Source organism: Ambystoma mexicanum, chromosome 3p, assembly GCF_040938575.1.
Source record: "Ambystoma mexicanum isolate Mex_15411 chromosome 3p, UKY_AmexF1_1, whole genome shotgun sequence".
NCBI lineage: Eukaryota > Metazoa > Chordata > Amphibia > Caudata > Ambystomatidae > Ambystoma > Ambystoma mexicanum.
The window spans coordinates 10,528,430-10,545,901 of NC_090925.1; the positions used below are offsets into that span (position 1 = coordinate 10,528,430).

The 17,472-nt window shown below is 50.3% G+C and overlaps 1 protein-coding gene across 1 annotated transcript in view; it reads left to right on the top strand.

The window, feature by feature from the left end:
• The first annotated feature begins 334 nt into the window (after positions 1-334).
• Positions 335-17,472, top strand: part of LOC138580069 (vitelline membrane outer layer protein 1 homolog) — a 246,364-nt gene continuing 229,226 nt past the window's right edge. Inside the window, exon 1 of the mRNA XM_069650319.1 lies at positions 335-420. The gene's annotated coding sequence lies outside the window, so the exon portion shown is untranslated. The remainder of the gene's footprint in view (positions 421-17,472) is intronic.

Here is a 17,472-nt window from a genome sequence, read left to right on the forward strand (position 1 = left end):
CTTTCCTGAGTATACAGATCATATTGTATTCATAGATCGTGCATAATGAAACGTGCACAGTGTGTCAGTGAAGCGCTCCACTGCCACTCCCCTGATATAGGCCTGGCTCCTCTGCCACCACTACCACTTGGCGATCCTGAGGACCCTACCCACGGGGCCTTCTGGAAAATCTCCCTAACCATGAGAAAGGCACTGCTCAGAATTTCCTGACGTAACCGTCACGGAAGCACAGTGGGGCGTGTGCACACACCTAGGTTCTCTTTGGCTGAGGTGCGTGTGTATTTAATGAGTCAATGGAACAGGTGAGAGGGACTGTTTCCTCCCCCTCAGTGACTATAAACAGGGGAAAGAACTCTTAGTCCCACTGGGCCGCCTCACTCCTTCAAGACTGAGACGCCTTCCAGAAAGTAGCAGCCACAGGTAGAGGTCACACAGCTTTCTCTTGGGACCATTGTATCTTTTATGGAGTTACTTTGTAGAATGTAAAACTAATCTGACATCAGAAGATGCTGCTATGTCTTGGGCTTTCTACTGCCACAGTTGCAATATTTAATATTTCATTTCTCTCTCTCACTCCCTCCCACTCCCTCTTTCCACTCCCCTCTCTCACTCTTTTTCTCTTTCTCTGTTTCACCTTTCTCCTTCTCTCTCTCTCGCTTTCTCCCACTCTCTGTTTCTCCTCTGTCTTTCTCTCTCGTTCTCCCTCTCTTCCCCCTATATATCTCTCTCTCGCTCTCTTTCTCTGTTTCACTTCTCTCTCGTTCTCCCTCTCTCTCCCCCTCTATCTCTCTCGCGTTCTTTCTCTGTTTCTCTGTATCACCTCTCTCTTTCTCTATCTCTCTTCCCCCCTCTCTCTCTCACTTTCTCACCTCCTTAACGAGTACCCACTTTGTGAATTAAACTAGTGATGTAATATACCAAGTGGGCACATAACACTGCATGGCCATGCATGCCTCATGGGCAGACCGGCCCATTGGGTAGCTGAAGCGCTCCGCCATGCATGCCTCATGGGCACACCAGCCCATTGGGTAGCTGAAGCGATCCGCCATGCAACCCACATGGGCAGACCGGCCCAATGGGTAGCTGAAGCGATCCGCCATTCATCCCACATGGGCAGACAGGCCCATTGGGTAGCTGCAGCGATCCGCCATGCATCCCACATGGACAGACCGGCCCATTGGGTAGCTGAAGCGATCCGCCATTCATCCCACATGGGCAGACCGGCCCATTGGGTAGCTGCAGCGATCCGCCATGCATCGCTAGCGCTGTTGAAGTTACACTAATGACAGCAGGTGAATGTGGTATACTATATATCGTGACAGCTACTGTTTCCCGTGGGAATGCTAGTGTTTCCCTTGGGAATACTAGTCTTTCCCGTGGGAATGCTAGTGTCTCCCGTGGGAATACTAGTTTTTCCCGTGGGAATACTAGTGGTTCCCGTGGGAATACATCTGTTGAAACTGAAAGCAGCCAGCACTAAAGGGTCCCCATCTTTTCTTTGAAGTGAGACTTGATACCTTTGCAGTTGTTCACAGACGATCAGGATTTCCATCTCTAAAAAGGCCCCACAGGTTTGCCTTAGTCCTTGCAGTGGTGCAAATCACCATGCAGTGGTCTCCCAGCAAATATCAGCCACACTTCAGGGAGTTCAGAACTGCCCAACTCGGATCATCCCATGAACAAAGGCTGGAGCACATCACCCAGCACTGGGGCATATTCCCTGGCTTCCAAGAGGAGGCTGGTCACTCTTTAAGACGCAGAGCCTTATCCACAAGACATTGCAGAAGATATCTCCAATGTGGAGAGCAAGTCGGCAAAAAGAGGACTGCGAGCATAAACACAGAAGAAGGACTATCAAAGCTCACAGAACAGGCAGCAAAAGAGGACTGTTGGCACACACAACAGGAAAAGGACGGACAGAGCCAGAAAATACTGGAAACAGAGCAACTGGAACCTGTCAAGAGAGGAGGGTTTGCTCATACCAAACAGCAACAGGAGAAAGAGAGGAGAACCTGTAGAGAAATCCTGGCACAGACTCTCACCCAACTACAGGAGTCTGTATGTCATTACTTTAGCTAGTTGTTTTAACGTATTGTTTTTACTTGTTTTGCAAATCTATTATTTTAAGTAGTTATTTTAGCTTGTTATAGTCATTTATTAGGTTAGTTAATTATTTAATTATAATTATAATTATATTAAAGGAACATAGAAGCTAACACCCAACCACCCTGTGGTGCTAGTCCTTTAAGGGTGTAGCATGCGGAGGAGTGACGTTGCCGCGTGCGTATAAATAAATGGGGCGTTCCCGGCAGCGTTAGAGCGACCGGGGAGCCCAAACTGGACAGACGTGTCTTGTGTGCGTCTGTAGTGGGAGGGGGCTCACAGAGAATCACAGGGCCTGGGGATTGCCCTACAACAGTGGCGACGAGATTGGTGCCACACCCAGGCACAGCAGTGATTTAAAAAAAAAATTCTTCCTGAACGAGGTGAATTTCATCTCGTTCTATGCCACGAAGAGGGAGTGGCCCATGCGGCTTGGCTGCCATTTTGAGGATAAGGCCTAGGATGGTTGCAGCCATCTATAAGGGTGCTTGTGCGCCATCCAGACCAAATGTTTTGAGCTATCAACAGTGGACAGCTATTTCTACAGACACAGCACATCAGAAAACCAAATTTCGATTTTGAAGTGCATTTTCATCGCATTGGTGTGAGTTGCTGGGGGGGATTATTGGCCTGCTGTTTTCTTGGTTGATCCCCTAGGCCTCCCTGGCTCAATTTCTGGACACGTTGGGACAGATCCATTTTTCTACTGTGGATTCATCTGCTGCACACTGGTTGTGTGCTTTGGACCGCTCAAGTGGGGACGTCTCGAGGCTGCATTGTGACTGTTTTGTGGTGGGGATGATAATCAAGGAAGCCTGCTACTAACTTTGTTCCAGCTGAAAGCAGACTGTGTGGGGTGAGTTGCGGCCCCATCTTGAATTAAGGTGGGGTGCTTGTGCGTTTAACCCATGAATGACCAAGCTGACCAATCTGTGGCCCAACCTGTGATTCAGCCTGCATCTCAGCCTTCACCTCAAGCTATGGCCCAGATGAGATCACCAGGGGCGCTGCAGCTAATCCCTGAGTTTTACGTCTCTGGTCCTCCATCCAGCCTGGGGCTTCAGTGGAAAAGGTGGATTGATCGTTTGGACATGTACTTCCGGGCCACCATGGAAACAAATGAGGATAGCAAGCTGGCAACCTTTTTGTATTCTGCGGGGCCTGCGGTACACAACATTTCTTAATCTCTCCAACCGGCAGATGCATCGTATGACTCGGCAAAGGCGGCTCTAATGTGGATTATGAGCACTTTGTAATGACTTCCACTCATCAGAAAGACGATGAGACTCTCGACACCTTATATAGCTGTCTGCGGTGGCTGTCAGTGGCATGTCCCTGGGACTATCCAGATGTGATGGTCAGGAATCAGATGATCCAAGGATGCTCATCGGGCAAGGTACTTTGACAGGTGCTGCGGGAGCCAGGAATCATCTTACCTGGTATCCTCGAGTTGGGTCAGTGCCAGGAGATGTCTGAATTAAGGGCATCCAAAATGGAGGCGGCCGTGCGCCCAAAGGCAGAAGAGGTGTGTGCTGTAGGCCGTGGTGCAGGTGGCAGAGGTGCCGGAGGCCAGCAGGTAATTTCCATGACAGGGGCGGAAAGCCGGGGTGGCGTGCCTTAAGTGTGGGTAGGACCTGCCCCATCCTGCTGAGTGCCCAGCCACGGGGAAAGCGTGTGGTCTGTGTGGTCTAGCTGATCATTACGGCCGCATATGCAGAGCCTCTCTACCCGTGGTGGTGCCGAGAGGCCCTGTCCGATCTGGCTACTTTTGCCAATCACACCCACCCAATGTCGTCAACGTAGACCAGGGTGAAGAAGGCGCCCGACCAGAGGAGGAAGAAGAGGATGAAGAGGAGAACATCTTCTTTGTGTCCAGCGTTGGGGCCCTACAATCAAAGAACAGACGGCAATCACGATGCATTGCATGGTCAACAAGTCATCTGTCCCGGTGCTCGTGGACACTGGGGCCTCTGTCAACGTTATGGCAAGAGAACATTACAATGCCATGGAGTGCCCCCAACAACTGGCTGCTCCTAAGGCATGTATTTTCAAGTTTGGGTGGTCACAACCAATTCCCCTCGACAGTGCTTTTGTGGCTGATGTGGGACATAGGATTTCTCAGATAAGGGCTCACCTCTATGTGACACGCGTGAGCAGCAACACTCTGTTAAGCTGCATGGCGGCTGAAGCCCTAGGACTTGTGAGTTTCGCGTACTCTGTGTATGTTGAGGACATTCAAATGCTTCTCAACAAGTACGCCAGACTGTTTGAAGGCATTAGGCGAATGGCAGGTGACCCGGTGAGGATGCACATTGACGAATCAGTGCAGCCCATCGCTCTCAAACATCGAAGGGTGCCTTTCCATTTGCTGGAGCTGGTGGATCGAGAACCGGACAATCTGGTCTCCCTTGATATCTTTTAAAAGGTGGAAGGCCCCACCCCTGGGTGTCCCCATCGTAGTGGCAAGAAAGCCGAAGCAGCCGGACTCGGTGAGGATTTGTGTCGACATGCGCCTCCCCAACAAGACCATCAAGAGAGAGAGGTATTTAACACCGACCATTGACGACATCTTCATCGAGTTACAGGGAGCCAGGTTCTTTTCCAAATTAGACCTTAGAGCTGGATACCACCAGGTGGTTCTGCACCCTGAGTCACTGTATATCGCAACATTCACCACCCATAGGGGATTATACTGTTACAAAAGACTAAGCTTTGGAGTGTCCTCAGTAGCGGAGGTCTTTCAGAACCTCATACGGGGGGCTCTGGCAGACCTGGATGGAGTCCTCAACATCAGTGTTGATATCCTGGTTTTTGCCAAGTCAGAATCGGAACACTTAAACAGATTGGCCATGACGTTTGAATGGCTCCACTCCCTTGGCCTAACGCTGCACTGTGACAAGTGTGAGTTTCTCAAGTCAACAATTGAATTCTTAGGGTTCATGTTCAAAGAGGGGGGAGTGTCACCTGACCGCCACAAATTCAAAGACATTATGGAGGCACGACCACCGGAGAATGTGTCAGAGGTTCAGAGATTGTTGAGCATGGTGACGTACTGTGGTCGCTTCATCAATAACTGGGCCTCTCGATCCGAGCCTCTGCAAGCCCTGACTAAGAAAGAGGTCAAGTGGCAGTGGGGGCCGCTGGAACAGGCGGCGTTCGACGGCATCAAGGGCACCCTCACAGCTGAAGACACCATGGTGTTCTTCGACCCGGGCTTTTAGTCGGAAATCATGGTGGATGCCAGTCCGTTTGGCCTGGGACCGGTTGTGACACATGTTGATGCCAACTCGAGCGTTCGGCTGGTGGCATACGCCAGCAAGGCTCTCACCGAGATGGAACAACGGTACTTCTAGATCGAGCGGGAGGTCCTGGCTGTCCTGTGGGGATGCAAGCACTTCAGACTGTATGTCCAGGGGCGGCTGGTGATGGTGGTGACGGACCACACACCCATGCTGCCCATCCTAGCAGGCTCGGCCTCCAAACCACCTGCAGGGATTAAGCGGTGGATGTTGGCACTGCTCGAATATGGGGTTATGCTGGTTTATCGGCCTGGGAGTAACAACGCGGCTGACTATCTCACCACACCAGAGGTAGACCGGAAAGCCGGGCAGATGACTGTGCGGAAGAGGCGGATGCACACATTCGCTTAGTGGTGGAGGCAGCTAGGGTCCTGGAAGGCGGTGCTGGACCATCTGGTGCAGAGTACGCAGGAGGCAAAAGTCACTCTTGAATAGCTATGGAAAGTAAAGGATGAACTCTCGTTCTCTGGATCCGGCCTCCTGCTCAGTGGAGATTCGGATCGTAGTCCCACAGGCGAAGATTCAGGAAGTCATCTGCCTGGCTCACCAGAGGCACCAAGGAGCGGCCAAAACAAAAGCACGGCTGCGTCTGAAAGTTTGGTTTCCCGAGCTGGAGAGATGGGTGGTACAATTTGTCGCGTCCTGTGTATGGTGTCAGGCGGCGTCTCCAGCCCAGCCGGAGCCCACCATTGAAACCATGCCGCAGAGCATTCAACCATAGGGAGTGGTGCATGCAGACTTTGGGTCCACGGCCCGGGGGACACACTTCCTGGTGGTGGTGGACGAGTGTTCCAGGTACCCTGAAGTTGAGTTTGGGGAGTCTGTAGTGTTTGAGAATGTGGTGGTGGCGATGGAGAAAACCTTTTCAGCTCATGGACTCCCCAAAGTGCTGTGTTCGGACAATGGTGTGCCTTTTCAAGGTGAGAGCTTTGCCGTGCAGATGGCGAGCTATGGGATCCATCACAGGAAGGTTACCCCATTGTGGCCTAGAGCAAATGGGTAGGCGGAGAGAATGATGAGGACTCTCAATAAGGTGTCCCGCATCGCGCAGGGGCAAGGCCAGTACCTACAGAGGGTGCTATACCAGTTTCTACTGGTATACCAGACCACCCTGCACACAATGACAGGGGTGGCGCCTGCGTAAGCTCTCTTCAGACGGTGCCCAAGAGGACTGATACCTGAGGTCGGGGAGAAAGAGCCGGCTGTCATTGATGACCAACAGGTGGAACGTGACCGGAGACTAAGGACTGAACAGGAGAACCAGAGGAGAGGCCTCAGGTCTCAGCAGCTGATTCCCAGGGACGAGGTTCTCATCAAGAACAGGCATTCCCACGGGATAATGTCATTGACTTATGAGCCAGAACTGCTGGATGTGGTGGCTGTCAAGGGGTTCTTGGTGATGGCCTTGGAAGGCAAAGGCGTCTGTAACCCGAAATGTGAGTTTCTTTAAAAGACTGGGAGAACCTTGGGAGGAGGTATCCCTGGACAGGGACATAATGGAGGTTCCAGATGAGGGTGGGAGTGTGGCCCTGTCTCCCTGCTCTCCAGCAAGAGAGATGGTCAACGATGAATCCCCTACCCGCAGGCGGGCAGGAGGTACCCCCTGAGGACAGGATGAGGGAAACCTGTCTGCCTCAGTGACTATGTGCTGCAGTCGTGAATCCGGATGAACCGGCTGGGATGCGGAAGTGTCACAGGGATCCAGCTGGCTGTGCTTAAAGGGGTTTGTTGTGCGGGTGTGGTTGCTGTGAAGAGTGGGGTTTAGTAACGATGTTGTTACTTTGTTGTGTTGTTGTCCTCATGAAAAAGGAGGAGTGTAGTGCTAGCCAATTAAGGGTGTAGCACGCGGCAGAGTGACGTTGCACTCCGCCGCGTGCGTATAAATAAAACGGGGTGTTCCCGGCCACGTTAGAGCGACTGGGGAGCCCGAACTAGACAGACGTGTCTTGTGTGCATCTGTAGCGGGAGGGGGCTCCCGGAGGATCACAGGGCCTGGGGAATGCCCTACAACACACCACAACCTTTCAACCCACAAAAATTGAACCAGCAATTCTATGGTCCCATTGGAAACAATTGTTTAACACATATTTAACTGCTATCAGAGGCAAGAACATTAGAACGTAAACAGGTGATACTCTTAGATTGCCTTGGAGAAGAAGAGTGCATGATATATGCAAGCCTAGATGAAATTCTGGTGGGGGAAGGTACAGGAGAAGCCAAAGAGTTTTACAGGCCACAGAGAGGGCCTTAGAGGTGCATTATGGACCAAGTAAAAATGTAGTCATGGGGCGCCAAGGAGTGCATGAAAAGATAAAACAATTATGTTACAACTTTAAGAGGCCTAGCGAAAGCCTGTGAATTTAGTCTGCTAAGAGACTGTTTGATTCATGATCAGATTGTGCAATTCACTAATGATAACAAATTACGAGAGGCTACTACTTATTAAAGATCCCCGTTTACAACATGCTGTGACAATGGCACAGGTGGCAGATCAATCTGTAGGATATGCCCAAGTATTAGCATGTAATGAACGAAGTGATGTAAATCAGTGTCAATAAAAGGGTCCTAAAGCAGGAAATCAAATATATAGTCAACATAACCTGAGAATTGAAGGGCAAAGAATATATTTTGAAGACAAGACTACCATGAGAAGGAAGAGAATTAGTTCCTATGCTTGTGGGAACACAGGCCATTTTGCCAACAACCCCAAATGCCCAGCCAACGGAACTATATGTAGCACATTCGGAAGAAGAAATCATCTGGCCAAAGTGTGTTAGACAAAACGGAATTCCATGAGACGCGTGGAAGATGAAATGCAATTAGTGAGGGAAAACATGGGTGACGTACTGGTGGCGACAGTAGAAGAAGAAGACATTGAGGCACCATGGTGTGAAGTGAAAATAGAAGGACACAACTTAAAGATGACGGCTGTTTCCAGATCCAAATACACAGTATTAGGAGTGGACACATGCAACCAGCTAGGTTGGAATGTCAAAGAATGAACACTTCCAAACATCAAACTCAAGGCTTATGGCGGGGCAATCATAGAAATCCTGGGATCAAGAATGGTCAATATAGAGTTTAAAAAATTGAAAATACAAGCCAAACTGTATGTTGCAAAAAATGGGCACCATTATTAAGTTCCTGTCATCAAAGAGACCTTAAGATTTGTTTGAGCCCAAAGACCATTGAACCAGTGATGCAGATTGAATACAATGTTAGTGAAGAATTTACTTATATTTTCAACCCACTGTTTCAGAATAAAATAATTAAAGAGAGGGGCTAACCATGTTACACACAAAGTCAGACCTGTACCCCTTATGCTCAAAGAATATCTCAAGGAAGAGATAAACAGACTGGAGAAGAACCACATAATAGAAGAAGACGAAGCTCCGGAATGAGTTCCTCCCATGGTAATTGCCAGGAAACAAAATGGATCAATAAGGATGTGTGCAGATCTCTGATCATTGAATAAGAACATATAGGTAAACAGACACCCATTACCCAGAGTACCAAACATGATTTCCATACTGAGTGGGGCACGGTACATTTCAGCGTTAGATTTGTCCAATACTTGTATTCAAATTGAACCGCATAAAGATTCACAACATCTCACGCAGTGAAATCATCTTTTGAAGCATACAGATTTGGAAGGATGACGCTCAGCCAGGCTTCAGCAGGTGCTGTATTTCAGAGAGTCATGGAAAAATTATTTAATGCTATTCCAAATGTAAAGTATTTCTACGTTGATCTGTTAGTGTTTGCTGAGAGCCTAGATCTTCATGATAAACATCTGAAACAAGTATCGACTATATTAAGAAGAGTTAACATTAAGACATGATAAGTGCCAATTTAGGGTAGAGGAAGTCACATATTGTTAAGACGGATTTCTGAACTCTGATCTGGTGGCGCAGAAGTTCAGAAGGCCAACCTAATTGCTTGGAACAGGGTAACCTCTGTACAAGCCAGACCAATCAGGGTAGCGATCGCGGCGGTCAAGACTAGGTCTCAAGAGGGGTGAGGGTGACTGAAAGCTCGCAATGAGCACGCAAAGCAAGGACACTTACAAATTACTCCAAACAGGTGTTATATTAAAAATATATACACATTTATTCCAAGGCCTTTGCAACAATGACCGTAGCGAGAAATCACGATAAAACTTTAGTAAACCAACACATACCAAACCAATACAATATATATACAAATACAAACGAGTCTAAAGCGTTAGATGCCCGAAATATGTAGTCCAGCTAGAAGGGGAGGAAAACAGGCAGTGCGAAATAATGATTAGACCCAGTCTGCCTTCAGAGGCACCTAACTAAAAGGAAGTCCAAGCCCTACGAAGAGTGGAGCCTTGTGCTCAAAAGTACCTGCACACGCTGGTGCCAACGGGCAAAAAGGGGAGTCTCTTAGAGGGAATCAGGCAGTTCAGTTTGGTGCACAAATGAAGAAGAACAGAGTTCCGTGACTCAAGCGCAGCCTCCACTGTGGGCAGAAGCAGAGCGCGAGTACGGAAAGGCGTGCTGTTTGACACAGCGGGGAAAAGCTATGGGCTCCTGCAGGAGGGCGACCAGTTCCTAGCTATGCTACTCACCGGTCCCCGATGCAAGCAGACCCAGGCTTCTCCGCGTCAGTTTCAGTGCTGACAGGTTCAGGGGAGCAGGGGACGTCTCGTCGTCGTGTAGATTCTGCAGCAGCAGAGTTGAGTTAAAGATATCCCAAACGCAGTGAACCCGCGCAGTTTGTTACCACAGCAGAGCAACGGAGCGGCCGTGTGTATCTCAGCCAAATGTACACTACTCACTTCAGACCTGGGAATGCCAAGTGTACGAATCGTGTGAGAGTGACCAGGACTCGAAATACAACACAACCTGGCGGCGGTTACAGAGCAAGACTCCTGGGTAGGCTAGTCAGTCTGCTGGATGGCCCAGAGACACTTCCGAAGGCTTACATGCAGGAGATGGTGAAGATGCCGAGAATAGCTGTCCCCGCTATTCCAAGGGTCGAAGTACCAGTACAGGCCTTCTGGTTCGATCAGAGGTAGAAAGGGTTTCACAAGGCGACAGCAGTGCAGAGGAGCAGTCCTTCAGCGGGTCACCAGCGATTCCTCGGTTCAGCCTCGTGGTTGCAGGATACTTGGCTCCTGTATTCCTTTGTTCGTGAGAACTCAGGAGATTGACATGGTAGTGGCGTTTCCAGCCTCCTCTTATCCACGGTTCCCTTCGCGCCAAAACAGAGGGGACCCAATGGGAGATCCGCTCATCAAACACTCACACCATACGTGGACCTATCACGGACCACGGTGGTCCCAGGCATTCACACCACACTAGACTCTCTGGCACCCAGGATGTGTATTGGGACCAGACATCCCAGCCCACATCCTGGAGGCACACACAAGGCCTGTAGAAGCCCGCGAAAGCATCTGTGTTTCGCGGGAAAGTACATGCCCAAATAAGGAAGGCCCCGGGTCGGCTCGACCTGGGGAAGGTGAAGGGGGCAAGACGGTCAGCGGACAGGACAAGGGATCAAGCCCAAACCAAGTCCAGTGGATGCAGTGAGGGAAGCCCTTACTTACAAAAATAAAGATGTAGGAAGAAGATGGGAACCCCGTCTTTAATGATGCTGGATTTCAATTATTGTCACCAGTTAAGGTAGTATGTCAGGCACGAGCGAATGATGAGTCTTACTACTTGGGTTTGTGTGCAGTGTTGGTTTTATTGGCATAGAGTTGCCACAATCGTAGAGCTCATATAGTGCTGATCACATGAAGTCAATGCCCATAATCTGAATTAGCATTACCAGACACATTGAGAGAGCATTGCACAGGAAAAAATATCTGGCAATCTCCAGAGTGTGGTGTCATGACCCTTGCCCCTGGCCCTCATTGGCAAATCAGCCTTTCAGTTAGGGCCGGGTCAAAGGCCTTAAAACCTCACCCAAGACTCTCTTGGAGTCAGCCCTGGCGCCTTTGGCGCCAGTCTCATAACCATCATGAAGACCAACATTAGAATGGGACTATTTACTTGGGACTATTTCACTTGGTGGGGTTCAGCCAACATGGAGGCACACACATAGCTCAGTTACAAGGAACTGAGCAATGCGGTCTATTATTTTGGTTGTGGCAGGCCTGGGACTACTTTACCTGGACTACTTTGGGTGTGGCAGGCCTGGGACTATTTTACCTGGACTACTTTACCTGAGACTATTTAAACCACACCCAAACAGCAGAACATGCTTTGTGTTATTCTGCTGTGGGCAGCGAAACGCTCACCGTGTCCAGTTCTTTGATGCCAGTTTATATGAAACCAAGGACCTGCAGAGAGAGAAAGAACACTACGAAACTTACCTGGAACAGTATCCTGTCTTCAATCCATTGCTGACTTCAGTTCCACTCACCTTAAGGTACGAACTCCATTTTCCGGCACCGCATGCATACTGGAATACCATACCCCAGAAACGGAGAAAGAAAGACAGCATTAGTAAGCGTTTACTCACGTTTCCTCCCAAATGAAGAAAGCCACACAATTCTTACCTGGGTAGTCATCTCCTGGTCAGAATCATTGCTGGAACATTACAGCGCCTGGCGAGGAACATCGCAAGCCGCAAGGAGAGAAAAGACACAGGTTAGCAATATAAAAGGCGAAAGAGCGCCGTGCATCGCGCATTACTCACCGGACAGCATCGCGCACACCTCGCTTTCGCTTACCAGCCCATGCTCATCTTCAAACTGCATGACAACACCAAAATACCTTTCCATACCTAAAAGGAAAGAAGCAAGACATTATTATTTGAACTAAGAGGAGCATAAGAACTGCATATAAAGACTGTAAAGCAGCAAACCTACGGAGTCGCAGCAGGCCTGGATTCCCACAGGGGGGCTTGAACCAGTGAAGTAACTTGTTCGCTGCTTGCCCCCCACATTTACGCGCCCCTGCCTCGAGGAGCAGGACGGAGAATCCACCTTTTACAATATTAAGGTGAGGAGAAGGCCCAAGGGGGAGGAAGTAGTTGAGGCCAAGGGAGGTGGGAAAACATAAAGACAATCTGGTATTGAATCCAGCTCTCCTATATTGCAGACCCATCTTTAACCAGAGGTCTTACCAAGGGGCCGGGAGAGTGTTCGAGAGTGCAAATCATCCAACCAGTGCTGGGTGGCCTCCCCGTGGATACCAGATGAAACGTTACATGTGGCCACATTTATTCAGCCAAATCCTGAATCACACAATTTCCTGCTTCATTCGAGATCCACAGAAACTTTTGGAATTTTAGGGGATCAGGGTGATTGTGCTGGCCTGTCTACTTCAGGAGTCCTCTTCTGCCGAGTGATAGTGCTTGCACGTCCACTTCAGGAGCCCTCTTCTGCTGGGTGATTTTGCTTGCCTGTCTACTTCAAGAGCCCTCTTCTGCTGGGTGCTTGTGCTTGCCTGTCTACTCCAGGAGCCTTCTTCTGCTGGGTGATTGTGCTGGCCTGTCTACTTCAAGAGACATCTTCTGCCAGGTGATTGTGCTTGCCTGTCTACTTCAAGAGTCCTCTCCTGTCGGGTGATTGAGCTTGCCTTTCAACTTCAGGAGTCCTCTTCTGCCGAGTGATAGTGCTTGCACGTCCACTTCAGGAGCCCTCTTCTGCTGGGTGATTTTGCTTGCCTGTCTACTTCAAGAGCCCTCTTCTGCTGGGTGCTTGTGCTTGCCTGTCTACTTCAGGAGCCTTCTTCTGCTGGGTGATTGTGCTGGCCTGTCTACTTCAAGAGCCATCTTCTGCCAGGTCATTGTGCTTGCCTGTCTACTTCAAGAGTCCTCTCCTGCCGGGTGATTGAGCTTGCCTTTCAACTTCAGGAGTACTCTTCTGCCGGGTGATTGTGCTTGCCTTCCTACTTCAGGAGGCATCTTCTGCCAGGTCATTGTGCTTGCCTGTCTACTTCAGGAGTCCTTTCTTGCCAGGTGATTGAGCTTGCCTTTCTACTTCAGGGTTCATCTTCTGTCGGGTGATTGTGCTTGCCTGTCTACTTCAGGCGTCCTCTTCTGGCGGGTGATTGTGACCACCTGTCTACTTCAGGAGCCCTCTTCTGCTTGGTGAATTTCCTTGCCTGTAAACTTCAGGAATCCTCTTCTGTTGGGTGATTGTGCTTGCCTGTCTACTTCAGGAGCCTTCTTCTGCTGGGTGATTGTGGTGGCCTGTCTACTTCGGGAGCCTTCTTCTACTGGGTCATTGTGCTTGCCTGCCAACTTAAGGACTCCTCTTCTGCTGGGTGATTGTGCTTGCCTGTCAAGTTCAGGAGCTCTCTTCTGCCAGGTGATTGTGCTTGCCTGTCTACTTCAGGGGCTCCCTTCTGCAGGGTGATTGTGCTTGCCTGTCCACTTCAGGAGCCCTCTTCTGCCGGGTGATTTTGTTTGCCTGTCTAGTTCAGGAGCCCTGTTCTGCCGAGTAATTGTGCTTGCCTATCTACTTCAGGAGTCCTCTTCCGCCGGGAGTTTGTGCTCGCCTGTCCACTGCAGGAGCCCTCCTGTGCCGGGTGATTGTGCTTGCCTGTCTACTTCAGGAGTCCTCTTCTGCTGGGTGATTGTGCTTGCCTGTCTACTTCAAGAGCCCTCTTCTGCCAGGTGATTTTGTTTGCCCGTCCACTTCAGGAGCCCTTTCTGCCGGGTGATTGTGCTTGCCTGTCTACTTTAGTAGCCCTTTTCTGCTGGGTGATTGTGTTCACCTGTCTACTTCAGGAGCCCTCTTCTGCTGGGTGATTGTGCTTGCCAGTCTACTTCCGGAGCCCTCTTCTGCCGGGTGATTGTATTTGCCTATCTACTTCCAGAGTCCTCTTCTGCCGGGTGATTGAGCGTGCCTGTCTACTTCAGGAGCCCTCCTCTGCTGGGTGATTGTGCTTGCCTGTCTACTTAAGGAACCCTCTTCTCCTGGGTGATTGTGCTTGCCTGTCTCCTTCAGGAGCTTTCGTCTGCTGGGTGATATTGCTGGCCTGTCTACTTCAGGATCCCTCTTCTCCTGGGTGACGGTGCTTGCCTGTCTACTTCAGGAGCCCTCTTCTGCTGGGTGATTGTGCTTGCCTGTCTACTTCAAGAGCCTTCTTCTGCTGGGTGATTTAGCTTGCCTGTCTACTTCAAGAGCCTTCTTCTGCTGGGTGATTGTGCTGGCCTGTCTACTTCAGGAGCCTTCTTCTGCTGGGTGATTGTGCTTGCCTGTCTACTTCAGGACTCCTCTTCTGCCGGGTGATTGTACTCGCCTGTCTACTTCAGGAGCCCTCTTCTGCCGGGTGATTGTGCTCACATGTGTACTTCAGGAGCCCTCTTCTGGCCTGTGATTGTCCTTGCCTGTCCACTTCAGGAGCCTTCTTCTGCCGGGTGATTTTGCTTGCCTTTCCATTTCAGGAGCCCTGTTATGCCGAGTAATTGTGCTTGCCTGTCTACTTCAGGAGTTCTCTTCTGCCTGGTGAATGTGCTTGCCTGTCTACTTCAGGAGCGCTCATCTGCTGGGTGATTGTGCTTGCCTGCCTACTTCAGGAGCGCTCTTCCGCCGGGTGTTTTTGCTTGCCTTTCTACTTCAGTAGTACTCTTCTGCAGGCGGATTTTGCTTGCCTTTCCCCTTCAGGAGCCCTGTTATGCCGAGTAATTATGCTTGCCTATCTACTTCAGGAGTCCTCTTCTGCCGGGTGATTTTGCTGGCCTGTCTACTTCAGGAGTACTCTTCTGTGGGGTGTTTGTGCTTGCCTCACTACTTCAGTAGCCCTCTTCTGCTGGGTGATTGTGCTTGCCAGTCTACTTCAGGAGTCCTCTTCTGCCAGGTGATTGTGCTTGCCTGTGTACTCAGTATCCCTCTTCTGCTGGGTGATTGTGCTTGCCTGCCTACTTTGGGAGTGCTCTTCCGTCGGGTGATTGTGCTTGCCTCTCCACTTCAGGAGTCCTCTTCTACCGGGTGATTGTGCTGGCCTGTGTATTTCAGGAGTACTCTTCTGTGGGGTGTTTGTGCTTGCCTCTCCACTTCAGGATCCCTCTTCTGTCGGGTGATTTTGCTTGCCTTTCCCCTTCTGGAGCCCTGTTATGCTGAGTAATTGTGCTTGCCTGTCTAGTTCCAGTGTCCTCTTCTGCTGGGTGATTGTGCTTGCCTGTCTATTTCAGGAGCCCTCTTCTGCCGGGTGATTGTGCTTGCCTGTCTACTTCAGGAGCCTTCTTCTGCCAGGTGATTGTACATTCCTGTCTACTTCCGGAGCAATCTTCTGCTGGGTGATTGTGTTTGCCTGTCTACTTCAAAAGCCTTCTTCGGCTAGGTGATTGTGCTTGCCTGTCTATTTCAGGAGCCTTCTTTTGCTGGGTCATTGTGCTTGCCTGTCTACTTCAAGAATCCTCTTCTGCTGGGTCAGGATTAATCTTCTGCCGGGTGATTGTGCTCACCAGTCTATTTTAGAAGCCCTCTTCTGCAGGGTGATTGTGCTTGCCTTTCTACTTCAGGTGTCCTCTTCTGCCAGGTGATTTTGTTTTCCTGTCCAGTTCAGGAGCCCTGTTCTGCCGGGTAATTGTGCTGGCCTGTCCACTTCAGGAGCCCTCTTTTGCCGGGTGATTGTGCTGGGCTGTCTACTTCAGGAGTGCTCTTCTGCCGGGTGATTGTGCTTGCCTGTCTACTTCAGGAGTCCTCTTCTGCAGGGTGATTGTGCTTGCCTGTCTACTTCAGGAGCCCTCTTCTACAGGGTGATTTTGTTTGCCTGACCACTTCAGGGGCCCTGTTCTGCCGGGTGATTGTGCTTGCCTGTCTTCTTCAGGAGTCCTCTTCTGCCGGGTGATTGTGCTTGCCTGTCTACTTCAGGAGTACTCTTCTGCAGGGTGATTGTACTTGCCTGTCTGCTTCAAGAGTCCTCTTCTTCCTGGTGAATGTGCTTGCCTGTCTACTTCAGGAGCACTCGTCTTCTGGGTGATTGTGCTTGGCTGCCTACTTCAGGAGCGCTCTTCCGCCGGGTGTTTGTGCTTGCCTTTCTACTTCAGGAGTACTCTTCTGTGGGGTGTTGTGCTTGCCTGTCCACTTCAGGAGCCCTCTTCTGCCGGGTGATTGTGTTTACCTGTCTACTTCAGGAGTCCTCTTCTGCCAGGCGAGTGTGTCCACCTGTTTACTTCCGGAGCCCTCTACTGCCGGGTGATTGTGCTTGCCTGTCTACGTCAGGAGTCCGCTTCTGCCTGGTGAATGTGCTTGCCTGTCTACTTCAGGAGCGCTCGTCTTCTGGGTGATTGTGCTTGCCTGCTTACTTCAGGAGCGCTCTTCCGCCGGGTGTATGTGCTTGCCTTTCTGCTTCAGGAGTACTCTTCTGTGGGGTGTTTGTGCTTGCCTGTCCACTTCAGGAGCCCTCATCTGCCAGGTGATTGAGCTTGCCTGTCTACTTGAGGAGTCCTCTTCTGCCAGGTGATTTAGCTTGCCTTTCTACTTCAGGAGTCCTCTTCTGCAAGGTGATAGTGCTTGCCTGTCTACTTCAGGAGTCCTCCTCTGCTGGATGATTGTGCTCGCCAGTCTACTTCAGGAGCCCTAATCTGCTGGGTGATTGCGATTGCCTGTCTACTTCGGGAGCTCTCTTCTGCCGGTTGATTGTGCTTGCCTTTCCCCTTCTGAAGCCCTGTTATGCCGAGTAATTATGCTTGCCTGTCTACTTCAGGAGTCCTCTTCTGCCGGGTGATTGTGCTGACCTGACACTTCAGGAGTACTCTTCTGTGGGTTGTTTGTGCTTGCCTCTCTACTTCAGTAGCCCTCTTCTGCTGGGTGATTGTGCTTGCCAGTCTACTTCAGGAGTCCTCTTCTGCCAGGTGATTGTGCTCGCCTGTCTACTTCAGAATCCCTCTTCTGCTGGGTGATTGTGCTTGCCTGCCTACTTCAGGAGCGCTCTTCCGCCGGGTGTTTGTGCTTGCCTTTCTACTTCAGGAGTACTCTTCTGTGGGGTGTTTGTGCTTGCCTGTCCACTTCAGGAGCCCTCTTCTGCCGGGTGATTGTGCTTACCTGTCTACTTCAGGAGTCCTCTTCTGCCGGGTGATTGTTCTGGCCTGTCTACTTCAGGAGTACTCTTCTGTGGGGTGTTTGTGCTTGCCTCTCCAC